Here is a 12624-nt window from a genome sequence, read left to right as displayed (position 1 = left end):
CTTATCTACAATTAATTGTTGCTTCTGCTAATTGAACTGATTATTGTTCAGTTTATCTGTTGAAAGGTTTTGTAAATAATGATCTTAAAGCAGTATTATTTCCAGTGTGAAAGTGCTGGCGTTAGACGATATAGAGCTGTGTTTTCGACACTAGAATAAATACTCATTTGGTAAGCCCCCTGTTAAGTGATGGATGTTGTTGACAAGAAATAAAATGAAACGGATTTCATTTTTTAAGAAATAGTGTTAATAGGTATGGAAAAAAAATTGTGTACTTGTTCAATGTTCATAGCAGTTGAAACTTAGAAAATAATCTAACTATGTTACCTTTAAATGTTACCTTTTAAAGTTTCTAACTATGAATAACCTTTGAGCAACTTATGAGTACCGATTTAAAATGAGTGACAAGAGGCTAGTTAAAATATTTCAGTAAACATTACTTACACCTAAAAGCTTAAATGATAAATTTTTCATAATTTGCCTTTATAAAAGCTAGTGTAATAAACTCCTTAGTGACATCTCGAAATTCTTTTTACAAAATCCTAAGATCTTAATTCTAGCAGCGAAATTCATATAGCGTATTCATGTACAAGAGAAAATAGTCCATACCATTAGAGTATAGGAGTTAATATTGCTTGTTGCATTAAATGAATCCTTTTGGGACATTTGTTTCTCTTAGTACATGCACTATAGGTACTACACTAACATATTCAGTATATAAATTAAGGCTTTTATACAATTTGACTTAAATTATTGTAGGTAGTTTATACGGCTATGAATGTTTGTCCTTGTTCACTTCAGAACCGACGTCATTCGTAAGTATGACAATACTCTTTCTTATATATAAAAATGAATCGCAAAATGTGTTGGTAAGCGCATAACTCGAGAACGGCTGAACCGATTTCGATAATTCTTTTTTTATTATATTCCTTGAAGTACGAGGATGGTTCTTATGTAGAGAGACCGCTAGTTTTCAATAAAATTCAAGGTAAGTTCAATTGAATCTAAAATTATCAAATGATTCTCTAAAGCAAATAGTTAATATCTAATACTCATGACATCCATACTATATTATACTATATAATATTATAAATGCGAAAGTGCGAACTCTGTCTGTCTGTCTGTTACTCAATCACGCCTAAACTACTGAACCAATTTGCATGAAATTTGGCATGGAGATATTTTGATACCCGAGAAAGGACATAGGCTACCTTTTATTGCGAAATAATATATACCAGGGGCAAAGCCGGGGCGGACCTCTAGTTATACATAATTCATTTACACAATATTCTGCAAGTCTTATTAATCAATAGAATAAAGTTTTTTTCCATTTATAATAACTACCGAAGTTCCATATTTCCAAAACTATATTTATTCTACTTTACACTTGTACATTCATCAAGAAAATCAACAATATGATGCACTGTATCACAACAATAATCTTATATACCTATAAAATTCTCGTGTCACAATGTTAGTCTGCATACTCCTCCGAAACGGGTGGACCGATTCTCATGAAATTTTCTGTGCATATTGGGTAAGTCTGAGAATCGGCCAACATCTATTTTTCATATGTACCACGGGCGAAGCCGGGGCGGACCGCTAGTATTATATAATATGAGGCAACCATGACATACCAACTATAATTTTTTTACAGTTAACTAAAGCCGCAAACAGTAAACATTCGTTTAATTCAATAAAACCTTGAAATCGTATATTATGTAACTTAGATGACACTCTTCCAAAGTATGTTGATATTCTCAGATACATAATCTGCCTCCCTGCTCCACTCGCTCTCAAGATAATCCCTTTGAAGGTTTGAAATCGCGGTCAAGTGCGAACTAAGTCCGTATTCATCTAGAGGCTATATGAATTACTGATGAATTTCTATACGTCTTTTTGAAGATAATCTTTTGAAGAGCTTGAGGATTACGAAAAGATTTATGTGGTATATTTAGTTGTTTGTGGTGATAAAAGTTCCTATATAATATGAAAATTAGTTATAAAAAATGTTAATTAATGAACTCATTGATAAGTTAAGGTTATAAGTTATAGATATAGTAGATAATTCTTATGACTGTCACGACATAGTAAAAAACAATGTCACTTTCACTCTCCCTATATAACTATGTCCATATCTAAGCTTAAATATTTAAAACTATGCAACGGATTTTGATTCGGTTTTTCTAATAAATAGAGTGGTTCTCGAGGAAGGTTTTAGTATATAATTTATTAGGTTTTAGAAATACCGGGCGAAGCCGCGGGCGGAAAGCTAACCTATAAACCTTTTCTATTTTATCAGCTCAGTAATTATCATTTTTATAATTTCATCTATATTATACAATAATATAGTTTTTTAAAGTACTTCTGCTATTGAATAATTTATTAAACTCCGTTTCGCGTATTAATATTGAAATTTACGATTTAATCATTTGAGAAATAATGAGTTTCGTAGGGAAGTACGTTTATTATTGAATCAAAATAATATTATGAACATATCCTCACATTTAAATGAACATTTCAAAAGCTACTTTTCGATTATTGAGAAAATAATAATGTATACTTTCAGCGAACTGCTTTTATCTAATTTCCATTGAACTTATCATAAATATTTTAATTATGAAATCTTCTTATATATAAAAATGAATCGCAAAATGTGTTGGTAAGCGCATAACTCGAGAACGGCTGAACCGATTTCGATAATTCTTTTTTTATTATATTCCTTGAAGTACGAGGATGGTTTTTATGTAGAGAAAACGTAAATATGTACCATGGGCGAAGCCGGGGCGGACCGCTAGTAATTTAATAAAATAATATTTAAATATAGGTACAGTTTACTAGCAGGCTAGGAGTAAAGAATTATCCGAACGTTTTGAATGCTCTACACTCTACAGCAAGTGTTTTAATAGAAATGGCTTAAAATCTTTCAAATCAAACAATATTTTATTGTTCAATTATTTGATATTATATGCAACCGGGACGAAGAACTAGTTAAATATCTATATTATATCGTTTTATGAATGCACCTTAAAGCTAAAATTTCGAAATGCTCCTGAATTAATTAGTACAACAAATATTAATTAACAATTCTAAATCTCATTAATGATTATTGAAAAATAATTAAATGTCCCTAACGGTTTCGAAGAAATAAGTTTGAAGGTCTCTTAAATCTTGCTAATGGCCCCCTATCTATAATTATCCTGCAAACACTGCCTAAGGATATTTTATACAAGTTATAAAGTACAAGCGTAAAGCGTTTATATTATAATATTTAATATTTATATTTTAAAGTAAAAACGTAGTTCTTTCGAATTCTCATCTGCACTCAGGTGGACAGCTCACAAGTGACGGCATAGTGAATGAATGAATGAATGAAAAATTCTTTATTGCACACAAAAATACAAGATTACAAAATAAGAGTGATACAAGTAATAATATGTACAGAGGGCGGTCTTATCGCTGTAAGCGATTTCTGCCAGACAACCCAAAAACATAAGGATTACATATTTTATGGTGGTATTGCATCACATTTAGGTTACATATTATGCTTTAAAATTGAATGAAATGAATAATAAATAAATATATAAATAATTATGTCATAAATAGTATGTCATAGTGCTGAATCTTATTATTTTATGCTCTTATATCGTTCTAGATAGGTCACCTGGTGGTTCAAATGACCCATAACTTTTTCAACATGGGCCTGTAGTACGCTTTGGATTGCTTTAATAAGCTTGCATGTCTCCGCCTTTACTTATACCTTGCACCATTATCACGTTAAAACTTTTATCAGAAACTAGAAGCAATAATTCAGCTGAAACTGATAACGTTAGTAGATTGTTCGTTTGATAAGGATAGTTTAAATTGGGTTAAGCCCTTCAATTTTGGTGATATCCTGGTATTAACAGATTGTTTAGAAATTTTGCTTAGAGATTCCTATATTATGTGTTAATGTGCTTAAAAAAGGGTATTGCAATGACGAATATATCGCTGTGTTCTTAATTCAAATTATATTGATGAATCCGCTATACGAGCAATTATTCCATTGAAAAGTTACATTTGGGGTTGCATTTTTTAGAGGACGCAATTTTATTTTTTTGATGTGTAGGGGGGTTCAGTGTGAAGCTATCACCAAGTTTGTGGGGTCGCCACCCTTGTCCCACGGCCGCCATCTTGAAAATTGCGGTTGATATGGTTTTTACGATATATCTCTTTAACTATTTATTTGATAAAAAAATTGTTAACATTGTTTGTTGCAAATTAAATTCTCTACAACTTTGGTCCAGTAACTTTTTGTCGTAGAACTATAAATAAAAAAGTTATAAGCGAAAATGTTCAGAAATTAGAGATATTTATATTTTTCAATAAAACTTTTTTTTTATCATTTTACGAAGAAATGATATCAGACCATTATTGTAGATTGTTTTTTGAGGAACAACTTTTATATACAACATTTTTTCATTAAGTAAATAGCTAAGATTTTACAGCGCTCCGAAGTGAGTACTATTTTTCAGTACTCTTAACTATACAGTATACATATATTATGTGTGTACTAATAATAATTTGTCATCAGTAATTGTTTTTAATATTTTTAATAATTAATAATTAATTTTGCAATATTATTAATAATTAGGTAATTATTGACTGAACTGACTTGAAGTCTGGAAGCGCGTTTTTTTTACGTCGTACAGCAGGGCTGAAATGTTCTGCAGTGTGCTTCCATTGTTCTGGAGTCTGGGAAAAGAGCCAATAGCCATTATATGTATAGTTAGGAGTACTGAAAAATAGTACTCACTTCAGAGCGCTGTAAAACCTTAGCTATTGACGTAATGAAAAAATGTTGTATATAAAAGTTGTTCCTCGAAAAACAATCTACAAAAATGGTCTGATATCATTTCTTCGTAAAATGATAAAAAAAAGATTTATTGAAAAATATAAAAAGCTCTAATTTCTGAACGTTTTCGCTTTTAACTTTTTTATTTATAGTTCTACGACAAAAAGTTACTGGACAAAAGTTGTAGAAAATTTAATTTGCAACAAATAATGCTAACAATTTTTTTTATCAGATAAATAGTTTAAGAGATATATCGTAAAAACCATTTCAACCGCTATTTTCAAGATGGCGGCCGTGGGACAAGGGTGGCAACCCCACAAACTTGGTTTTAGCTACTCACTGACCCCCCCTACACACCAAAAACATAAAATTGCGTCCTCTAAAAAATGCAAGGTTAGGCCTAAAAAATGTAACATTTCAATGGAGTAAATAGGAATGAGGCGGTTTACTTTTAACCACTTATGAAAATCAAACGCGACAATGTATGAATTTGATTCAATTTGATTTGACCGACGAAAGTCTTGTTGAAAGTGAGATGTTAGTTTAAAGATTGATTCAAAAACATTGGGTTGGTAATTAAAGTTTATGATATCCTGATATACAGAACACAATAAATTCATGCAATTACTAATACATATTTTAAATGAAAAAGTAGAGCGAAATTAACTCTGCCTGTGTTTATTACGTTATCACGCCTAAACTATGCCTAAAATGAACCAAATTTACATGCGGGCGGAAAGCTACTGATATTAAAACATACCTACAAAGCTACACACTTGCTGGTCAAAACAAAACAGCAACAATTCTGTTCCTCTTTTAACCGATTTTTGCATATACCATGGGGGGTGTTCAAATGAGCTATTCGAGCTCATACCTGCTGCGGAATTCCATCACCGCACCGCCCGCCATAAAGCCAACTTCCATGCACATCATTTGGACCGCTGGCGAACGAGTACCGTACGCTTCTCGCGACACTTTTTTCCATGTACCACCAGCCTGTGGAACAGTCTACCAAGTTCGGTATTCCCGCACATGTATGACATGGACTTATTTAAAAAGAGAGCCTACACCCACCTTCGAAAGTCGGTAACAGCCTCACAAAGGTAACTTTGTGTGCTCATGGGCGGTGGTGATCACCTCACTAGGTGACCCACCTGCTCGGTTACCCGCTCTATTATAAAAAAAACCGATATTTTTCATGGCCCGTAATAATCTGCGTCGTTATGTATTGAGTTTACGATACCATAAAACCACCGTTTGACATTGGCCGTCAGATAGTTTTTATTGGCCAACATAAATGAATGTAACACAGGACATTTATACGAGGTTTTTATCTTAACGAAGCGGCCAATGAGCGGCTGTGTCATGAATATTTGGATGAGGGAATAAAAATAAACAACCGAAGGATGAATAATGTAAAGGAAAGATTTTTTGATCTATATTGAATGACGTAGATACGAAAAACGATACCTTTTTAACGGAAGAAGAGGAGGATGAGCACCCACTTTATCAACTTATGAGAATTATTTTAATAATCGTCAAAGGTTGATGGTTCCCCTAATGGTAAGTGCCGCCCATGCACATCTACAGAGGCGTAAGGCGTGCAAATGAATTGCCGACTTTATAATTAAAAAAAAAGTCAGTATTAAATATATTTCTGTATGATATAATATATTGATGATACGCATTTGTTGCACACAAAAATGTATCTAGACTGTGGATAATGTTGTTGGTTGCGCAGTTACATCTGTATCTAGATTAAGTTTTAGTGTACTATTAACTCTTACTGTTCTTCTGTTAATTATCCCAAATAAAGAGAAATAAAATAAGGTACTAGCTGATCCGACAGACAATGTTTTAACACATAATAATTATCAAAAAAATAACTATCGAAAACGTTCCAGCTATTCACGCGTGGTAACGAAGGGAAATAGGGATTCATTTTTATATACAGAAAGATAGAAAGACGAATGGCTGACGAATCCCACCGCTGTCACCATGTGATGTACAGGGAACACGTATTAATAACTCCAAGTCAAGCAGACAACTGTTTATTGTTAATTATCTTAGAACTACCTTCACATGTACATATCATTATACCACAATTAGGGAGGTAAGGAAAGGGATACAGGGCTCCAGCGACAGTCATTGTGTCATTGTGCATCCCGCGTGGCTCCTCTCCTGTTGGTCTTAGCGTGATGATATATAGCCTATAGCCCTCCTCGATGAATGGGTTATCTAACACCGAAAGAATTTTTCAAACCGGACCTGTAGTTCCCGAGATTAGCGCGTTCAAACAAACAAATAAACTCTTTATAATATTAAGTATAGATTAGTATAAAATTGGTATCACTATTCTATACTAATTTATAACGAGAGAATCGCAAACCCCTTTAACAAAAACACAATTACGTCACAAAAACTATTCAAACATCGGATCCCAGTTCAATATCGGAGTTGAAAATCCTTTTAGAAATAAACGACCCCATCGCGCCGAGGAAATGAATAGCCATTGAACAAACGATCAGACATAAAATAAGTATTTGCGGCGCCTAAGTGCCTTGAAGATTTTCCCAGTGATATCGACTGCTTCTAAATGATGGAGTAATCAGAATATCTCCGGTTAAATGATCTGGGCTGGAGTGTATTCATTTGGTTTTGGCTTAATTTAGTGGATTGATTTTTCGTTTACTTGGGAGTCTTTTTCAGTAAGTGATATTATGTAGCTGTAATAGTGTGTCTGTAATTGAAAGGTAAGTTCAATAGAAGGTTACGTTATGTATGTCAAACAACACGTAATGGTAATTTACTATGAGTGTTGTAAGTTCTTGTAACCTATCTAACGTTTTTAGTGTATAAATAGACTTTAAGTTTGTATTTTTGTTCTTTTCTACTAATATTATAAATGCAAAAGTTTGTGAGGATGGATGTATGTGTAGATATATGTATGTATGTTTGTTACTCTTTCACGCAATTACTAACCGATTACAATGAAATTTACTACACATATAGAGGGTAACTTGGATTAACACATTGGATTGATTTTATAGGTACCGAAAATCCCATGGGAACGGGAACTATGCGGGTTTTTCATTGAAAACGCGGGCGAAGCCGCGGGCGGAAAGCTAGTGGTCTAAAATTTAACAAAGCTGACGTTTTTGGTTTGGAAACTGCTAGTTTAAAATGAAATATTATTTTTATGGTATCAATATGTTCCAGGATTGATATCAATAGTAACATGGATATTTTTGATATCAAACCTGTACATAAAGAGCACATAATATTATTCATTGAGACAGTTTTTTTTTATGTCAGAGCAAGCAAAGGGGCAGGTGGGCCAACTGATGTTAAGTGGTCACCACCGCCCATAAACACTTGTAACACTTCCAGTGTTACAGGTGCTTTGCCGGCCTTTTATGGACAAATAAGCTCTTTTCTTGAAGGCCCCAATGTCGTAATTGTTCGGGAACACCGCAGGTTGTTTTTTCACAATGACAAGTGTGTTAAATAAAAGTAGTCTGCAAAGTAGTAAGTGTAGTTTACCCATTAAATTTTCTGTGTACACACAAAATCATATTTTCTCTCTATAATATAACATTTAAAACATGTACATATCGAATTTAAAAATACAGATAACATATAAAACACACACAAATGTTGATCAACAAATATTGTACCAAACAAGCCGCCCAAAGCGTGGTACGTCACGTTTCTATATAAAATACTATACAGCCATACTATTAATATTATAAATGCGAAAGTAACTCTGTCTGTCTGTCTGTTACTCAATCACGCCTTAACTATTGAACCAATTTGCATGAAATTTGGTATAGAGATATTTTGATACCCGAGAAAGGACATAGGCTACCTTTTATTGCGAAATATGTACCACGGGCGAAGCCGGGGCGAACCACTAGTATTATATAAATATGATACACTTTACAAACATAAAGACAGATTGTGCATTTTTATAATGAAACATATCAATTTCTTGAATTAATATTCCATTGGAATGAGGATACTATGTAATTAAAAACATTGTACACAAAAGGCTATTGCTGCAATAGTTACTTATATCTTCTAGACAACCAATAGAAAACTTTTAACTAACCACTAAGGGCCGATTATTCAATGCTTGGATAAAACTTATCCGTCCAATAAAGTATTACACGATAATATTAAAATGTCACGTAAACTGTCAAATACGGGCAATTAGAATACGTTTTTAAAATAGTAGTTTTATAAATTATTCGACGAATAAGTTTTAATCAAGGATTGAAAAATCAGCCCTAAATTAATTAACGAGATGATAAAAACAAAAGCTTTATAGCAACAGACGCCACGTTGGTAAGTTACCATGTAGATAATGAATGAACCTTGAACGAACCACAAAATATTATTCATTATGAAGATTTTAAAAGTTTTAAGATCCTTTGTACGCTATAATACAAAATTATCTACGTAATAATTAAGGAACATAATTCTTAAAGGTTTTTTTTTGTGTATGTAGAATGTTTATCGCTTTTATATATATTTTTTTTTCATATCTGGCATGATTTAGATTTCCGACTTCATGATGCTTATTATCTATAGAAAAATCTTAGTAGTAGATAATAAATATAGAGCTTATCTTTATATTTATGTCGCCTTGCAAATGTTGAATTCCTTAATTAGTTTTACATATTGAAATAAAATAAAATATAGTCCCTCACGAATTGTCATGACAAATGAACTGTCAGCGGAATCCATAACCTATTTTAAAGGCATTGACACCTTAATTCGTGTGCAAAGGGCCTAAGGTTTAAACTTTAATATCATCGTAAAGCTTATCACACTCTTAAACAGTTCATAGCTTATACAAAATCTCACTTTTATTGCTTATAAATTTTCCTTCATAAAATACCGTGGAAAGATTATGAAGCTTATGGTGCGAAGGCCTTTTGGGTTAGAATCTTTAAAGTATTTTTTTGTTTTATTTTATGAATCAGTTTTATACTTATCTTCTCTTTAAATATGAAATCTCGTATCACAATGTTAATTATACTCCTCCGAAACGACTGGACTGATTCTCATGAAATTCGGATATCGTTATCACTTAGGATCCTCTCTGCCTTACTCTTATAGTACCGCAGAGCAATGTTTTCCAGGACAGTTTGTACTTATAGGTATAAAAAAATATTCAAAGTCAAAATCTTTTATTTAAATAATACTTATATATGTTATAGGCAAACTCCGAAGCTCCGGCGCTCCTAGGTTGGACTGGTCAATCCTCAGGTCAGACTGAATGACTTAGTCAAAGCCCAAACAAATGTAAATTTTCGGCCTTTGACTAAACAATTTTCGTCAAACCTGGGAGAGACTAATTTGGTCAGGCAAACGTCAAAACACAATTTTATTAAATCGGGGTTTGACGAGTCAAACTCCGATATAGGTATGAAGTGTCGTATCTTCGTATATTTGGAAGCATTTTATCATTTAAGCAGCTTTCAAGTCTTAAGAACCGCTTAACTCTGCGAGTTCTGACACCTGATTGGTCAGCTTACGTGATTTTCACTTTTATATTTGAGATGCTTTGAGAGAATGCCGCGTGGCATTTAGGCCCGCCTTTTGTACGATGTGCAATAAAGTATAAAATAAATAAATAAATGCTTTGGAATATACGGAGGTTAGTTTGTATAAGATTAAGTATAAAAAAATAACATTTTTAAAATTTTGATGTTTATTGTTTTAATAATTTCTTAAGTAATTAAAATGAAAAATTAATCATTTTTCTGACATGGTGAGGCATTAACTTTAATGTTAATTATGAACCTGTTTAAACATGTTCAGATCAACGTTTGACCGAGAATTGCAGTCGCTTCTAGGATTGACTAGGCCAAAACCGAAACAGAATAATTTACTTTCGACGTTTGACTGAAAAGTTAGGAGCTCCTGGGTTTGACTAAAAATACTTCAGGCAAAGGGCGAAATTGAAATGTATTTCGGGGATTGCCTGATGGCTTTGGCCAAACCTAGGATAAACCAGTCCTTCCGCGAAGAGACTGTGTATCGGACTTTGACTATAACATATATATGTAGGAGTATTACTGGCTGATGAGAATTACATCGGAACGAGATTTGACAACTGTCGATCTGGCGGAGCGTCGCGTCGATGGTCGGCTGCAGACGTTGCTTGGTTACAAACGAAGAACGGCTAGGGCACCACGTTTGCGACGAATCGCTATTGTTCCGAGTAATCTTGTGCATTGTTGTTTCGAAAATAATTAAAAGCGATTGATCAAGTGATTCCCTAATTACTAGCGCATAGATTTGTGCGATTACATAACATTTGTTGTAACATTGATGATTCATTTGTTTCCACCAACATTATAATTTACTGAAGATATGGGTGATTCTGATGATTATGGCCATCCGCCCATATCAGAAGTGGGATTACCAAGCGCTACTGACCGAGGAATATCAACCATCTGACGAAAATAGCGCCATGAAATTGCTAAGCAATATGGAAGTCTTACTTACTCGGATGTTAGCGACGACGCAATCGCCGATGGTAACTGCTAGCGCTCAGTTTAGTCCAGTGAAACTCGTTGAGTTTAATCCGTAAGATATAGACGTAGATGAAGAAGGTTGGTGTAAGATTACAGAGTTTATAGTACTGACTAAAAATTTAAAGAGCGTAGATTTACTTGTGGCTATTACCTATGCACTGAAAGGCTGCGCTGCCTCTTGCTTGACAAAGTTAAATTTGAATGAGCTCACATGGGAGACTGTAAAACAAAATTTAATGGCCAGATTTTGTAAACCAAAATTATTTCAAGACTACTTTGATGAAATATTGCATTGTCAAATTGGAACACAAGAAACTGCAGCAGAAGCTGGCCTGCGCTTATGAAATATGATCGAAACTATACCTAAAACTCGAATGCCAGAAGATGTTATAACTGGATTTGTCATATCAGTCTTATGTCCGATGGATGGTTTGATACGCCATGAGCTAAACGCATATACTGTCACTACCAAACCTCAGCTATTTAGAATCTTAAGAGGCATTTCTCTAAAGCGAAGATCGGAGCTTATTGAAATCCAAGAGCCTGATTTAAAACAATAACAAAAAGATTTGTAGACGCAAAAGTTCCTGATAAATGTCATTTTTGTGGAATCCCCGGACACCGGCAAGCCGACTGTAAAAGGCGTCTTCGAGAAGATTTTTCTGGAATAACTAAATAGCAAAATCTGTCAACTTCATTACATGCTCCTGAGAAAATTGCAACCGTAACCTGCTACATATGCGGTCAAGCTGGACACATAGCAACAAATTATAACGAAAGAGGATGATGTCGGTTAAAAAGGAGGTATAGCTACTACAAAATAAGAGGTTAATGTCTGCGAACAACGACTGTCGAGTGGCATCTTGAGGCCGTAATCCGGTGAGTCAGTTCCCTTTTTGTTTGAAAGCGGGTCGTCTTGCTTTTTGATAAAATAGAGCTATCTTAGTAAGTTGCCAGATACTGTGCGCAGTGATCTTGGGTATCTTACGGGCAAGTAGAGCGTGTGATGCGCACTTTGAAAAGTTTGCTAACGATTATCTAAAACGGTCCCAATAAAGCGTGGCGTGACATAACATCTGAGATCGTGAAATCATTGACTATGAATTGTCGAAAGTTGTTCGAAATTCATGCAGAGCAAGACAATCCGTAACTTATGAGTAATCTGTAAGCATTGTTTGCATGAAGTCTACTTAACTATGTTGGCACGTTGAGTGAGAACAGTTATCGAGTAATGTGGTGTGT

At 33.8% G+C, this 12624-nt stretch overlaps 1 pseudogene; it reads left to right on the top strand.

The window, feature by feature from the left end:
- The first annotated feature begins 11102 nt into the window (after positions 1–11102).
- Positions 11103–12061, top strand: LOC149477061 (uncharacterized; annotated as a pseudogene).
- The last annotated feature ends 563 nt before the right edge of the window (positions 12062–12624 follow it).

The sequence above is a fragment of the Colias philodice genome, chromosome 26 (genome assembly GCF_061535455.1).
Source record: "Colias philodice isolate Cphi_HAF_F1 chromosome 26, ilColPhil1 Martin Lab GWU primary, whole genome shotgun sequence".
Classification (NCBI taxonomy): domain Eukaryota; kingdom Metazoa; phylum Arthropoda; class Insecta; order Lepidoptera; family Pieridae; genus Colias; species Colias philodice.
Note: the sequence above shows the minus strand (reverse complement) of the source record. Positions and strands in the feature narration are given on the sequence as shown.